Source organism: Lepisosteus oculatus, unplaced genomic scaffold, assembly GCF_040954835.1.
Source record: "Lepisosteus oculatus isolate fLepOcu1 unplaced genomic scaffold, fLepOcu1.hap2 HAP2_SCAFFOLD_90, whole genome shotgun sequence".
Lineage (NCBI taxonomy): Eukaryota > Metazoa > Chordata > Actinopteri > Semionotiformes > Lepisosteidae > Lepisosteus > Lepisosteus oculatus.
The window spans coordinates 87132-100139 of NW_027168428.1; the positions used below are offsets into that span (position 1 = coordinate 87132).

Consider the following 13008-nt stretch of genomic DNA (forward strand, 5'->3'; position numbering starts at 1 on the left):
CTTAATTAAATGCAAGCATTCATTTCCTGTCTTGAACGACTTGTTTTTCTTATAATGGATGCAACTTGCAAAACATGAAATACAAACCTTGCTAATCAGCACTCGAGGCTGGCAAAAAAAAAAAGAAGTCAGCAATGTTTTTTTCTTTAACCTTAACCCTTCTAATGGAGAAGAGTTAAACGACCGAGTCTATGCAGCTTAAACGGTCCGCACGTCGGGTTCTTAGCTGAAAGGGTGGTAAATCACGCTCACCCCAGTCCTTAATCTTTTAAAGAGGATACAAAATTGAACCTACAGATGCAGCCATTCAAAATGGGTGAGGTATTTCACGGCATACCGCGACACGCCCACCGGGGTATCACGCGGTATCACGTGTGTCATGTGACTAGCTATCCGGCGTCGCCTTGTAAAACCGCCAGGGGGAGCTTAACCTCTCATGTACAGCATTCGAGCCTTTAATTTTGAACTGTGTATTACAGCATGTTAATCATCAGTCATTCAAATGTTGGTATATTTTATGAAAGCAAGATTGCTCAGTTGGACAAAAGTACACAACCTACCTTTATCAGAAATATTTATGCATCAAAACCTTTACTGAAGATATTACTAATAGTATTAATAATGGATGACTTTGGACAAGCTGTATACTCAAAGTATAATTTCTTTAGCACATTTGTACAAGCACTTGGAATCTGTCCAAGCCATACTTTGTCAGGCATTTTGTTTTACTTCAACGGGGCATAAAAACTTCCTTGCTTTTAACAGGGCGTTTCATAATTTCTAGCTACGAGAATGATTTAAAATGCGACACCTATCATTCAACTAGAGCTTAAAATATCACAAGGAAAAATACACACCGGTATTCCATTTCTCCCTAAACATTGTAAGCTTCGAAGTCTTTAACTAACGTGATACCGGATACGTCAACAAGCATACTTTTAGAATTTGATTAAAAGGGAATATAATATGGAATCGCGTATCTAAAGAATTTAATAACGGTATGATTATATCCGTGTACTGCGGCAGAGCTATGTAGGGCTGTTTCGCCTACCTGGTCATGCGAGCTGTCTTGTAGCCTACTGGTCTAGGTGCGTGACTACCAACTGGCAGGTTGTGTGTTCGAATCCAGCTGGTGCTGGACTTTTCATTTTTATTTATTTATTTTTTAATCGCGTAACATAAACATATTGCCGTATGCAAACTGTACTGTATACAGTATGTATATGTATATTTAATGTCTTAACTGTGCCCGTTTAATTGAATTTAAAAAAAATATTTAACACGAACATTAAGCTGTTTACATCTTCCGCCTGAGAATAGTCACCCGTTGCTACCCAACGCAGAATGGTGATTGGCTGACACCATCTGACACCCCTCTGATTGGAGAAAAAAGACGTGCTGGTGTGCTATACCAGGAAGAGGATTTCTTTCTATTCAAAACGTGTATTTTAAAAGTTTAAGAAGTAAAAACCTTACAGCGTACACAGATTTCTAAACTGATCAGGATCGTTATCTTTGTCTTATGCATAATAATGTTCACCGCTCTGTCCAGCAAATTAATAATAAACTTTATTTTATATAGCGTTTTAAACGAATAAGTAATTAGATTGCTCATAAACCTAATCACTTGCTTTTTCTTTTTATTTAGGCTCAGATTTCAACTATAGATCGTATTATTAATAACCATAATAACAACCAACCAACAAAAACAACCATATAAACATAATGGTGGTGCTGGACCTTCCAGTTTTATTTATTTATTTTTTAATCGCGTAACATAAACATATTACCGTATGCAAACTGTACTGTATACAATATGTATATGTATATTTAATGTCTTAACTGTGCCCGTTTAAGTATTGAATATTCATATCTAATTTTACCACTGAAGGGAAATCTTAACATACAGTATATGGCTGGTCTCGGTACTTTAAAGAAAAAAATACACACCAGTATTCCATTTCTCCCTAAACATTGTAAGCTTCGAATGAAACCACTAAATAAAGACATAAATATAGAAATCTTAAGATTTGTTTTATTTAATGTTGGTAGCAGGATGAACTGTCAGAGTGTATATTTTGTCGCAAAGTTGCTACAAGATGTTAACAGTGAAAAAGGTATTTAGAAATGAGTTATTTCAAGATGAAAAAGAAAACATGGTTTAATTACGACCAGAATCGGTCTTGAGATATTTTTAACTTGATTTACAGTATTTGAGAGGTATGTCTTAACACCGATACTACAGTGCTTAAGTACTGCTCACGTATATGTTTCTAGGTTTATATTATGCATTTCATACGGCCATATTACTTTTGAGCAACTAATAAGAAGCGCTAAACGGTATGCGTTTTAGTTTCGTTTTGTGCTGGAACCCGTGGATTGATTAGAGATATCAAGTACATACAAGTCATTTTTTAAATGTTGTAGTTCGTCTTGAAAAAATGTTACGAGTACATCATCTATCAACAATTAGGTTCTGTTTCCATATTGCGGATTTTGGTTAGGTACAGTATTATCAAATCCAGTGGCGCTGTGTGTTACTTTACTGAGTCCCAATCTGTGATTGAAACCTGTAAAACCGGTTTAATTCGTCACAGCCAGCACTCTTCAGGTGTGAGGGTCTTCTGCTCAGAATGAAACGCTAAAATGTTTGTGTATATTCTAATGGTAGTGGGGGCAGGGTGTGTGGGAACAGGTTTGTTCTTCACACCTGAAAAATTTCTCTGAAAGGATTTTCTTCGCAGTTAACCGATCTTGTTACAGCATGTTACAGTTTACTATTATTAACCATATTAATTTTAAGTGCTTAATGTAAAATCTTGTAAAAATATATTTTCATTGTTCAAATATACATTAATATACATTAAGTCTGACTATCATATAATAAGTTAAATACAAAACTAAAGAAAAAATAGGGTTAAATATAATTCAAAATATTTTGCTAACAATGTTAACTGTTTATGAATAATAAAATGTATTAACTAAGGAGTAGGATGGCACAGTTGTTAGTATGTTTTTTGTTTTGTTTCTTTTTCATAAATACAACAGTAGTACCTGATGTCTCAGTGGCTTTCAAAATTAAATTATGCATGCAAACCTGTGAACTAGAAAGATAACTAAGATTTTAATACTAATTAAATGACCGCGGACACTTCCCACCCCCTCTACATTCTCAGAGTAGAACAGACTAACCTTCTAATGAAAGACGGTCCACCCCCCACGGACAGGAAAAGTGCCCACAGGCACTTAAACTTAATATGGTCAGTAACGGTAAACAGTAACATGGTAAGAAGGAGCACGTACAAACGTTTTCGAAATAACCACATGTAAGACTCTGATCCTAAAAATGTTTAGGGAGAAAGTGGAATACTGGTGTGTATTTTTTCTTTAAACTACCAATACCAGCCATATACAGTCTGTAAAGTAGGGATTTCTATATGTCTTTATTTAGTGTTTACATCAGTGACAAAGGCTAAACTTTTAGCTTCAGTAACGTGTACATATCTCCCCTTTTTATAAAACGACATGGTTGAAAACTGTTCCAGAGCCACTGTTGTTTCATCAGTGAAAAGTACATCATGAAATGCCTCTCCCTGTTCAATCCACTGGAAAAAAGAAAAGGAGCATAAAGCTTCTGATGGTCATAAACGATATTCATTTAGGAGCAGCATCAGAGGTATGTTTTTAACTGCACTGCATTGGAGAGAATACCATAGTGTGTTTTTTTTTTACTCCCTGGCGGAAACTGGCTTCCAGAAGAATCAGTATGGCTCAGAGATTAAATAAAACTTCACAGACATTAACGAAGAGCATAACGCGTGTACTGTATACACTGCAAGTACTGTACAACCCAACTCTCTGCAGGAGTGCTGGCTGTGACGAATTGAACCGGTTTCACGGGTATTTTCAAAGTAGGAGGCGAGATTTCCAGCGAAAGACACCCCCCCCCCAAAAAAAACCCAGTAAATACAGTACTTACTAGTTAAAGGCTAGGCTCCCGACTACGGCGAAAGGAACCCTTCTTTCATTAGAAGACAATGAACATATTTTAGCCCTGAATGAATTAATAGCAAACATGGTTTACATAAAAGACATTTTTCCAAGAAAGTTTAGCCTTAGTCACTAATGAAACCACTAAATAAAGACATAAATAGAAAAATCTTAAGATTTTTAAAATACATGACTTTGCTAAAATTTATTTGAAAATAAAAACAATTACAACCGCCAGGGGAGAGAGAGAACAGGGGAGGGATGTTGGTTTTGCATAAGGGGCGGGGCTATGTTTGGGTATGTTTGGGAATGTGTAGTTACATGTTCTGGCTGTTTGTGAATTATCGTTGTTGAGTATGGAGTGTTGTGGTATTGATTTTTTGTAATGCTTTATGTTGAAAATTGAGGTGGATTTTGTTTATGATAAACAGGATAAACTGGGATGGGAGGAAGGTTTGGTTTTGCATAAGGGGCGGGATTATGATAATTGGAGGACTTTGCGAGTGTAAAATGGTTTGATTATTTCATTTTGTATTGTGGTTGTTATCTATGTTTTTGGTTGGTATTATGTTTATATGGTTGTTTTTGTTGGTTGGTTGTTATTATGGTTATTAATAATACGATCTATAGTTGAAATCTGAGCCTAAATAAAAAGAAAAAGCAAGTGATTAGGTTTATGAGCAATCTAATTACTTATTCGTTTAAAAAACTATATAAAATAAAGTTTATTATTAATTTGCTGGACAGAGCGGTGAACATTATTATGCATAAGACAAAGATAACGATCCTGATCAGTTTAGAAATCTGTGTACGCTGTAAGGTTTTTACTTCTTAAACTTTTAAAATACACGTTTTGAATAGAAAGAAATCCTCTTCCTGGTATAGCAAACCAGCACGTCTTTTTTCTCCAATCAGAGGGGTGTCAGATGGTGTCAGCCAATCACCATTCTGCGTTGGGTAGCAACGGGTGACTGTTCTCAGGCGGAAGATGTAAACAGCTTAATGTTCGTGTTAAATAATTTTTTAAAATTAAAATTCATTCTATACAGCAATCGTATATTTGGGTACCGTTTCATAAAACTTTCATGCTTAAAATGTTTAGGGAGAAATGGAAGACTGGTGTGTATTTTTTCTTTAAACTACCAAGACAAGCCATACACGGTACAGTTTACATACATACAGTAATGTTTATGTTCCTAAATTAATATCGTTTATGACCTTCAGATGCGTTATGCTCCTCTTCTTTTTATGCTCAGCTACTAAAATTTCCCTTTAGTGGTAAAATCCATATAAATATTCAAAACTAAGCGGATTAAAATGTGCACAGTAAAGACATTAAATGATTAAATCTTTGCACTACCAACCAATGCACCACGAGTGCCCCTGTCGGTCATTTTGGCCAGCCAATCACTTGCCCTGCGGTACCCTCCGGTGCCCCGCGGTGGCTTGTGGGTAGGTTACCGTACCGCGGGTTTTTACCGCGCATTTTGAATGGCTGCATCTGTAGTCGCCACATCACATATATCCTGTTCAACGATAAAAAGGTAACGTCTATCCTCGCTCCAGAGTCAATCTCACGTTGAGGGCATATTTTTTTCCACTTTACCATGAGTCCGGCTCGGCTGCACAGAGGCGAGAGCAGAGCAATGAGGTCACGGGGACAGGGGAGTCACACGCTGGCTGTTTGAACACGGGGAAGATCACTGAGGGATCCACAGTATGTGGACCCTCCGTGCGCCATCAGTCCACACTCCGGACTCTGAATCCTGCCATCCGAGTTAAGATCTCGGCGGAACCTGAGGCGCAGTTCCTTCTTAAAACGTAATCTGGTGAGCATTTCTAGAATCGTACTTGTATAGATGCAGCCTTTAATGTGTTGCTAGGTTAAAATTGATGACTTCTTGAACTTCAGTAGGCAACTGCCCTCTTGAGTTCGGATTTAATTTCTTTATTACAGGGGCGCTTTTATGAAGACAGAGTCATGTTCAGGTACTTTGCTTGATGGAGGAAGCTCATTTCGGACTCTGTGATCTGCTCACCTGGAAAGGTCTGCTGTACTACTACAAGAGAGAAGTAGAGTCTGGAAGAAGGGACAATTTTATGATGCTTTGGAAGATAATGTTTTTTTTTTCTTTGAAATCGAAATGAATCAGAATATCAGTGCAAAAGACAAACTCTTGGTTTGGTTTAAAGAGATATGGTTTTAAAACAGACAAAATGTTGAAAACAGGTGTTTCTTACTTTTGGAAAAGAATGGACCGGGGGTAATATTTTACTAGTTGCAGTACTGATCTCACTGGGTTACAGTCCTGCAGTATCACACCAGGGCCAGTGGTGCAATGGATAACGCGTCTGACTACGGTTCAGGAGATTGCAGGTTCGACTCCTGTCTGGCTCGGGTCGTTTTTAAACGCATCGGGCTACTCCCTAAGTAGTCTGTGCTACTTACTGCATTGTAATCGTACCCAGTAAGAGATTTCCTTCATGTAAATGAACTGCACCTGACAGCTTTAGAAAAACACCTGGGCTCAGTACGGTGCTGAGAGCTCAGCGTTGCTGTTCTAATTAGCACGCACTGCATCGGCTATGAGCCCGAACTTTTTAATTATTCCGATCAGTAAGTCAACACGTAGTCCACATGAACGGTAGAAATATTCTCTTGTCTGTCTCTTGTTTGTATAGAACTGAATGTCCCTGACAATGTACTGTTAGTTTTAATTGAAGAACGGCATTTGTGTTCAAATATACCAGACAAGTTTATGTAACTGCTCATGCGACACTCAGTTGTAATTAGTCAAGAAATAAAGTCGAACAACAGCTGCGGGTTTGATTCTGAACGTATGAGATTGCAGCGCCTTTTACTTCCATTGACAAATGATAGAGATTCGAAGAGAGATCCTTCAGACCAGCAAGCAAACCCACGGCTATTTCGGTTTTCTATCTAGGCTACGTTGGTGTCTGCAATAGCATACGTTGGTGCCGCAGGCTTTGGGAGGAAAACCTGCAGGATGGAAAGGTGATCTATAGCCTCATCTCTAGAGATGTTTTGTTGCTGTGGCATGTGTGTGACCCATATTAAAAAAAAACAGTTTGTAAAACGAATATCGAAGCTGCCTCTAAATCTGCAAATGAAGATAAGTCGATAAACCACTTGTTTTTCGTATAACTAGACATATATTCATTTGTTACTGATTTCATTCATTGAGCACGGATACAATAGAGGTACAGCAATTCACTGTTTGACATGTCTGGTACAGAACCTACAGAACCTAGCAATCAGAAAACGGGTGAAACTGTCTTTAGACTCAGCATACAGTACCGAGGCCCCCCATGACCAAATAAAGGCTAACCTCGATAATCAGCCTAAAGAACGCAGACTACAGCAAAACGACTGACTTTGAAAAGGGAATGAACCTCCGGAAGGAGTAGTGGAACTAGCTTGAGATGTTTTTCCGGACCCCTAACTAAAAGCCACCGAGAACCAGCAGCGGCGTCGACTCCTTTCGAACCGGGATCCTTCCGCAGCCACGCAGTTCGTGGTGTCCTAACCCTCCCGTATCTGATTTTGGACCAAGCACATCAGGGGAGAGCGCGAACGCAGTCCCCCACTACCAGAAATTATGCAGTCGAGATTCCCACATTTGGGGAATTCGCAGGGGTCAGCACAGCCGGAGTGCAATGGGCGAGCCTCGCCCTGGGTGAACCGATTTCGATTTTTAAGAACTTGATTTTCTTTTCACAAAAAAATACAGGACATCACAAATCAGAAAGCTTTACATTAATATACATACTTAAAACAGTATATATGATCACATCTCATTACATTTTGACACGGTAACAGTTACATAGCAACAATTTTCTTTTTTTCTGGTGCAAATCACATTCTTTACTTAAACATGATAATGTTTTTCAAAGTTTCTTGAGATATTGACCTATGCTCTCTATTTCCCACAGATTTTCTGCTTCCTCCCTCCCTTCTCTCCACAGATCTCTGAGGTAATAGTTCTCTCAGGTGATGAACAGGGCCAGGCTACCTGCTGCCTTGAATGGGACCTCTATGCCTTTGAACAGCCCCATGTTCCTCACTCTCCACAGGGCGTCTTTCCCACTGTTCACCACGGCCCAGATCCTGTCAAACATGTCAGGAGGAAGTTTGACAGGAGAGATGCCGTATATGACGAAAGCAGCGGTCAGGGTAAATTGGGGCGAGAGAGCCTGCAACCAATCTTCAAACTGTGCCCAGAAGGCCTTAGCAAAAAAGCAGGACCACAGGAGATGGGTCACAGTCTCCTCCTCGCCGCAGCCCACCCTAACGCAGCGAGGTATGGGGGTGAGGCCCCTACGGAACAAGAAAGTTCGTACCGGTATGAACTGGTGGACGACACTCCAGGCAAAATCTCTGTGAATGTTGCACAGAAACTTAGAGGATGTGTGTTTCCACACCTTCCTTGTTTGGGCTGATGTTAAAATGCCCACAGGGGTCTGCCTGTTGTTCTGGGGTGCAATGAAATCTTCCAGTTTTTGAACTGGACATCTCGGAGGGGAATATGGCCAATTGGGTGGGATCTTAGAAAACTTTTAACTGTCCCATAAATTGCAGGGCATGTGTCAGAGAGTGGGACGTCCAGCTTGGGTCTGACACCCCACGCTCTGAACACCTCCTTACCTACCCAGAGCCTGGAAAAATAAGTCCAGGTACGCGCTGCAGGTGCTGTTGCAAAGCCTCTCAGCACAGAGGCCAGGAAAATGCACAGCAGCTTCGTAGCAATATCTGGGACAGACTTCCCCCCTGAGGGTAGCGGCCTGTACATTATTTCCCTTCTGAGTCTTTCCTGCTTCCCACCCCATAGAAATTGAAACATCAATCTCCTCAGCACCGCCGCAACACGGTGTGGGATTGGGAAGGTAGAAGCCAGAAACTTCAAGACAGGCAAGAGCTCGGCTTTGATGACCAGCACCTTCCCTGTCATGGTGAGGTCTCGGTCCTTCCATTGCATCAGTTTTTTGTTTAAGATTGGCAATTTGTTCTGCCAATTTACTGTTCCCATCTCTTCTCCAAAATACACCCCCAGGACCTTAATTCTCTTCTCTTGCAGCCTGAGATCATGTCCTTCTTTTGGCTCCCTCCAGTTCTGATAAAAAATCTCACTCTTAGATTTGTTAATTTTTGCGGAGGAAGCCAAAGAGAAACGCTCACAACACTGCAGAGCTCTGCTAATTAAGGCATTGTCAGAGAGGAGCAGGGTGAAGTCATCCATGTATAGAGATGTCTTTACCTCTCCTCCCCCACTTCCAGGCACTGGTATCCCATTAATGGCCTGATCCTGGCGCAAGGCACAGGCTAAGGGCTCCATAGCCAAAACGAATAACAAGGGGGATAATGGGCAGCCCTGCCTCACCCCTGAACAGACTTCAAAGGGGCGTGATCTATTGCCATTAACCATTACTCTGCTGTTGCTACCTGTGTACAGCAGGTTAATCCACTTTCTCATGATGGGGCCAAACTTCATGTGCTCAAGTACCGATGTTAAGTACTGCCGGTTTAGGCGGTCAAAGGCCTTTTCTAGGTCTACACCTAAAATGCACAGAGGGAGGGAGCGATCCTCTGAGTACAGACAGACATCCCTCAACAAGGCCAGGTTGTCGCTCATCAGGCATCCTGCTATCCCACAAGTCTGTTCTTTCCCTACCAGTGAGGCCACTACATTTTGTAGGCGCAGGAAAAGGGCTTTGGACAGGATCTTAGTGTCCACGCCTAACAGGCTGAGGGGTCTCCAGTTCTTTATGTCATTCTTTGCTCCTTTCTTAAACAGGAGAGAGATAGTGCCTTCTCTTAAGGAGTCAGGCAGCAATTCTGTCTTATAGCTTTCCTCGAATAGGAGCAGTAGCGGATCCTGAAGCAGATCCCAAAAGGTGCAGTAAAATTCTTTAGGGAGCCCGTCAGCACCCGGAGTTTTCCCCTTCTGTAAGCTCTCCATAGCCTGTCTCAGCTCTTCTACTGTCAAATCCCTCTCAAGTACTTCCCTATCTTCTTCACTCAAAACGTTTGCTAGCTTTGAGGTAAAAAAAAGAATTTCTTTATCCTTTACCTCTGTAGAGCTGTACAGTCTTGAGTAGAAGGCCTCGGTGCAGGAGAGGATAGCACTCGGCTCTGTTCTCTCTCGTCCCTCCTCATCAACTACACTTTCCATGACAGACTTGGAGCCCACCACTTTCCTGAAAAAGAAGCGAGTACACTTTTCATTTTCTTCCAAGAACTGCACTCTGCTTCTTAACAGCACTCCTCGACTACTTTCTTCGGCTATGCTCCCGATGTCCTTTTTTAAAAGGGTGATATCCTCGAGCACATCGAAGCCACTGTGCAGCATCGTGTAGAGACGCTGCAGCTGCCTCTGTTTCCTGGCTAGCACTCCTCTCCGTCTGGCAGCAGCCTTCCTTCCCTCAGCCATGAAAAAGGCCTTTGTCCTCACCTTCACCTCCTCCCACCACTCTCCTACTGACCCGTACAGACACTGCAAGGACAGCCACTGTGATAGTTTCTCCTTGTAGCGGGATACTACCCCCTCGTTCTCTAGCAGCTTTGTGTTGAGTTTCCAGAGGCCTGGGCCAAAGACAGTCCCGCCCTGGAGTTCCACTCTACACCCTAAAGCCTGATGATCTGAGAAGAAGACAGGCTGAAGAGTGACCCCAACAACTTTCACTCTCTCTGAGACAAAGCAATAGTCAATTCTGGAGCTGCTATTCCTCCCTGACCATGTATCCTGCTGTTGTGGGATATATACATCTATATGTGTCTGAGAGTTTAAAGTCTTGAACTAAGTTTTGCAGGGCCAGTGAGCTGGAATCCAATTTTATCGGCGAGCTAGACTGCCTGTCTGTGTGCTCTAAGATACAATTAAAATCCCTTCCCACTATCACGTCTGTGCTACATAACAATAGGGGGGAGAGTGCCTTGAGTAGCTCCACCCTTCCTCCCACGTCAGTAGGACAATACACATTGATTAGCCGCAGGTTAACGGTCCCCCATTCCACATCCACACAAAGCAACCTGCCATCTATGACCCTCTGAATACTTTTCAATTTGAAAGCCCATCCTTTGAAAAGAATGGCCACGCCAGAGGCTCTGTTGTTATTGTCCCCTGACCAAACAGAAGGCCCTTTATCCCACCTATCTTCAAAGGTTTTATACCTCTCTTGATAGGCTAAAGCACACTCCTGCAACATCAACACATCTCCCTCTCTCTGCTGGAGGTAATCAAAGACAGACTGGCATTTAACTCTGTCATTGATACCTCTGGTGTTAAGAGATATTATGTTTAGATCCATATTACATAAGAAAGTGGAACCAGTCTTTACAAAACACATTTCTCTTCGGTCTCACCTGTTACCTTCTTCTTTTTCTTTTTCTTCTTACCAATTTCCTGCCAGCCATCCTCTGAATGAGCCTTCATCAGGGTGGCAGCAGTAAAAGCATTCACGGAGTCCATTTCAAGGAAGGGGGTAGAGGGAGGGGTGGAGGGGTTCCAGCTGTCCCCATCGCCATGCTCTCCTTCCTCCTCGCTCGGGGAGAAAACAGAGTCATTTTTCCTTTTCCTCAAGTCCAGCTCCTGGGAGCACTGAGGGGAAAGGGGTGCAGCCGATGCACCAGTCTCCTCTTCCCCCTCACCCACCAGCTGCTGCAGATCCTCCGTGATGGACTGGATGGAGGAGAGGAGGGCATCTGTAGCACTTGCAGAGTCTGAGAAAAGCAGCTCCTCTGAATCCTGGGTATCCTCGCTGGACCCGCTTCCACCGGCCCCGGAGCCACAGCAGGACTGATCCTGGCTGGAGGCTGAGAGTCTTTGTCCAACAAGGGTTCTTTGTTTGACTTGTTGTTTGCTTTGGCTTTTCGGGCTGGTTTGGCTGAAACAAGCACTGCCTCATCCTTTCTCATTTTGAGTTTATTGGCGTAGGCGTGAGGGCAGTTCTTAAAAACGTGTCCTTCCGAACCACATAAATTGCACTTTGGCAGCATTGAACAGTCAGAGGCTAAATGTCCCTGTTTGCCACAGGTCTTGCAGCATTTCACAGTGCAGGACGATGCCAGGTGTCCCACAGCACCACAGCGCCGACACACCTTTGGTTGTCCCACATAAAAAACATAGCCATTGCAGGCGCCCAGCCGGATTGTAGAGGGCAGGTGCCTTAAGCCTCCATTTACATTGTCCGGTAGCAAGCGAACCTCGAATTTCCTTGCTCCTGTTTTTATACCGTCAACATCTCTAACCTCAGTTCCATGGTGGACGGTGCAGTACTGCTTAAGCCAGGTGTGAATGTCCTCCATCTTTGCCAGTTCCGAGAACATAACAACATGCACCGTTTTCCTCTCTCTCTGTGTCAGAGGCTGCAAGTTGATCTTCTCAAGGGCAGGAACTTTCCCTTTTTTTGCCTCAAACACATCCACACATTGTTCAAACAGAGAATAGGTAGCAAAAACAACCTCAAATGCTTTCTGACCTGGGAGAGCGAAAATGAAATCCAAGTGCCGAGGTTCAAAGCCAAGTTTCTTCTGTAACACTTTTCTGCTGAACTGCATACGATCCATGAAGAGGTCATCCAAAAGCTCAAAACGTACAGCATTCTTGCGGGATCCAAAGGTTGCCATCTCAAACTGCAAAACAAACACTGCTTCCACAAAACAAGAAAACAATCCAACTACTCTAACTACAGGCTGATCAAGGTATCTCCCCTGCCAGGTAAGCTGAGAGCCGCAGGCGATGAGCCCGGAGCTGAACGGGCCCCACTGGCTCGTTTGTAAGGCCAGGTGCATTGCCAACCACGACCGGCAGGGCAGAGGCTTTGAAGGCGGCCTGGGCTCCTGCAGCTGTGCTGCCACGCACTCTGGTTTCTCTTCATCTCGTACAAATCTTTTGCCTTTTACTAAAGATTTCCATGGAGAGGAGCATGAATGAGTTCCATACAATTTTTGTGCTTCCCTGCCTTCGGGTGGGGCGCAGCTGGGCTGGTCAAAGAGAGAAA

General features: G+C 42.6%; 2 non-coding genes across 2 annotated transcripts; one reads left to right on the forward strand and one right to left on the reverse strand.

Annotated features, from left to right (window-relative positions):
• Nucleotides 1-7570: 7570 nt before the first annotated feature.
• On the reverse strand, nucleotides 7571-7740 carry LOC138236467 (U1 spliceosomal RNA). The gene has a single exon (XR_011188643.1). It is a non-coding gene; the product is annotated as a U1 spliceosomal RNA (small nuclear RNA).
• A 5125-nt stretch (nucleotides 7741-12865) lies between these two features.
• LOC138236505 (U5 spliceosomal RNA) lies at nucleotides 12866-12982 on the forward strand. Its single transcript, XR_011188678.1, has one exon. It is a non-coding gene; the product is annotated as a U5 spliceosomal RNA (small nuclear RNA).
• Nucleotides 12983-13008: the final 26 nt, after the last annotated feature.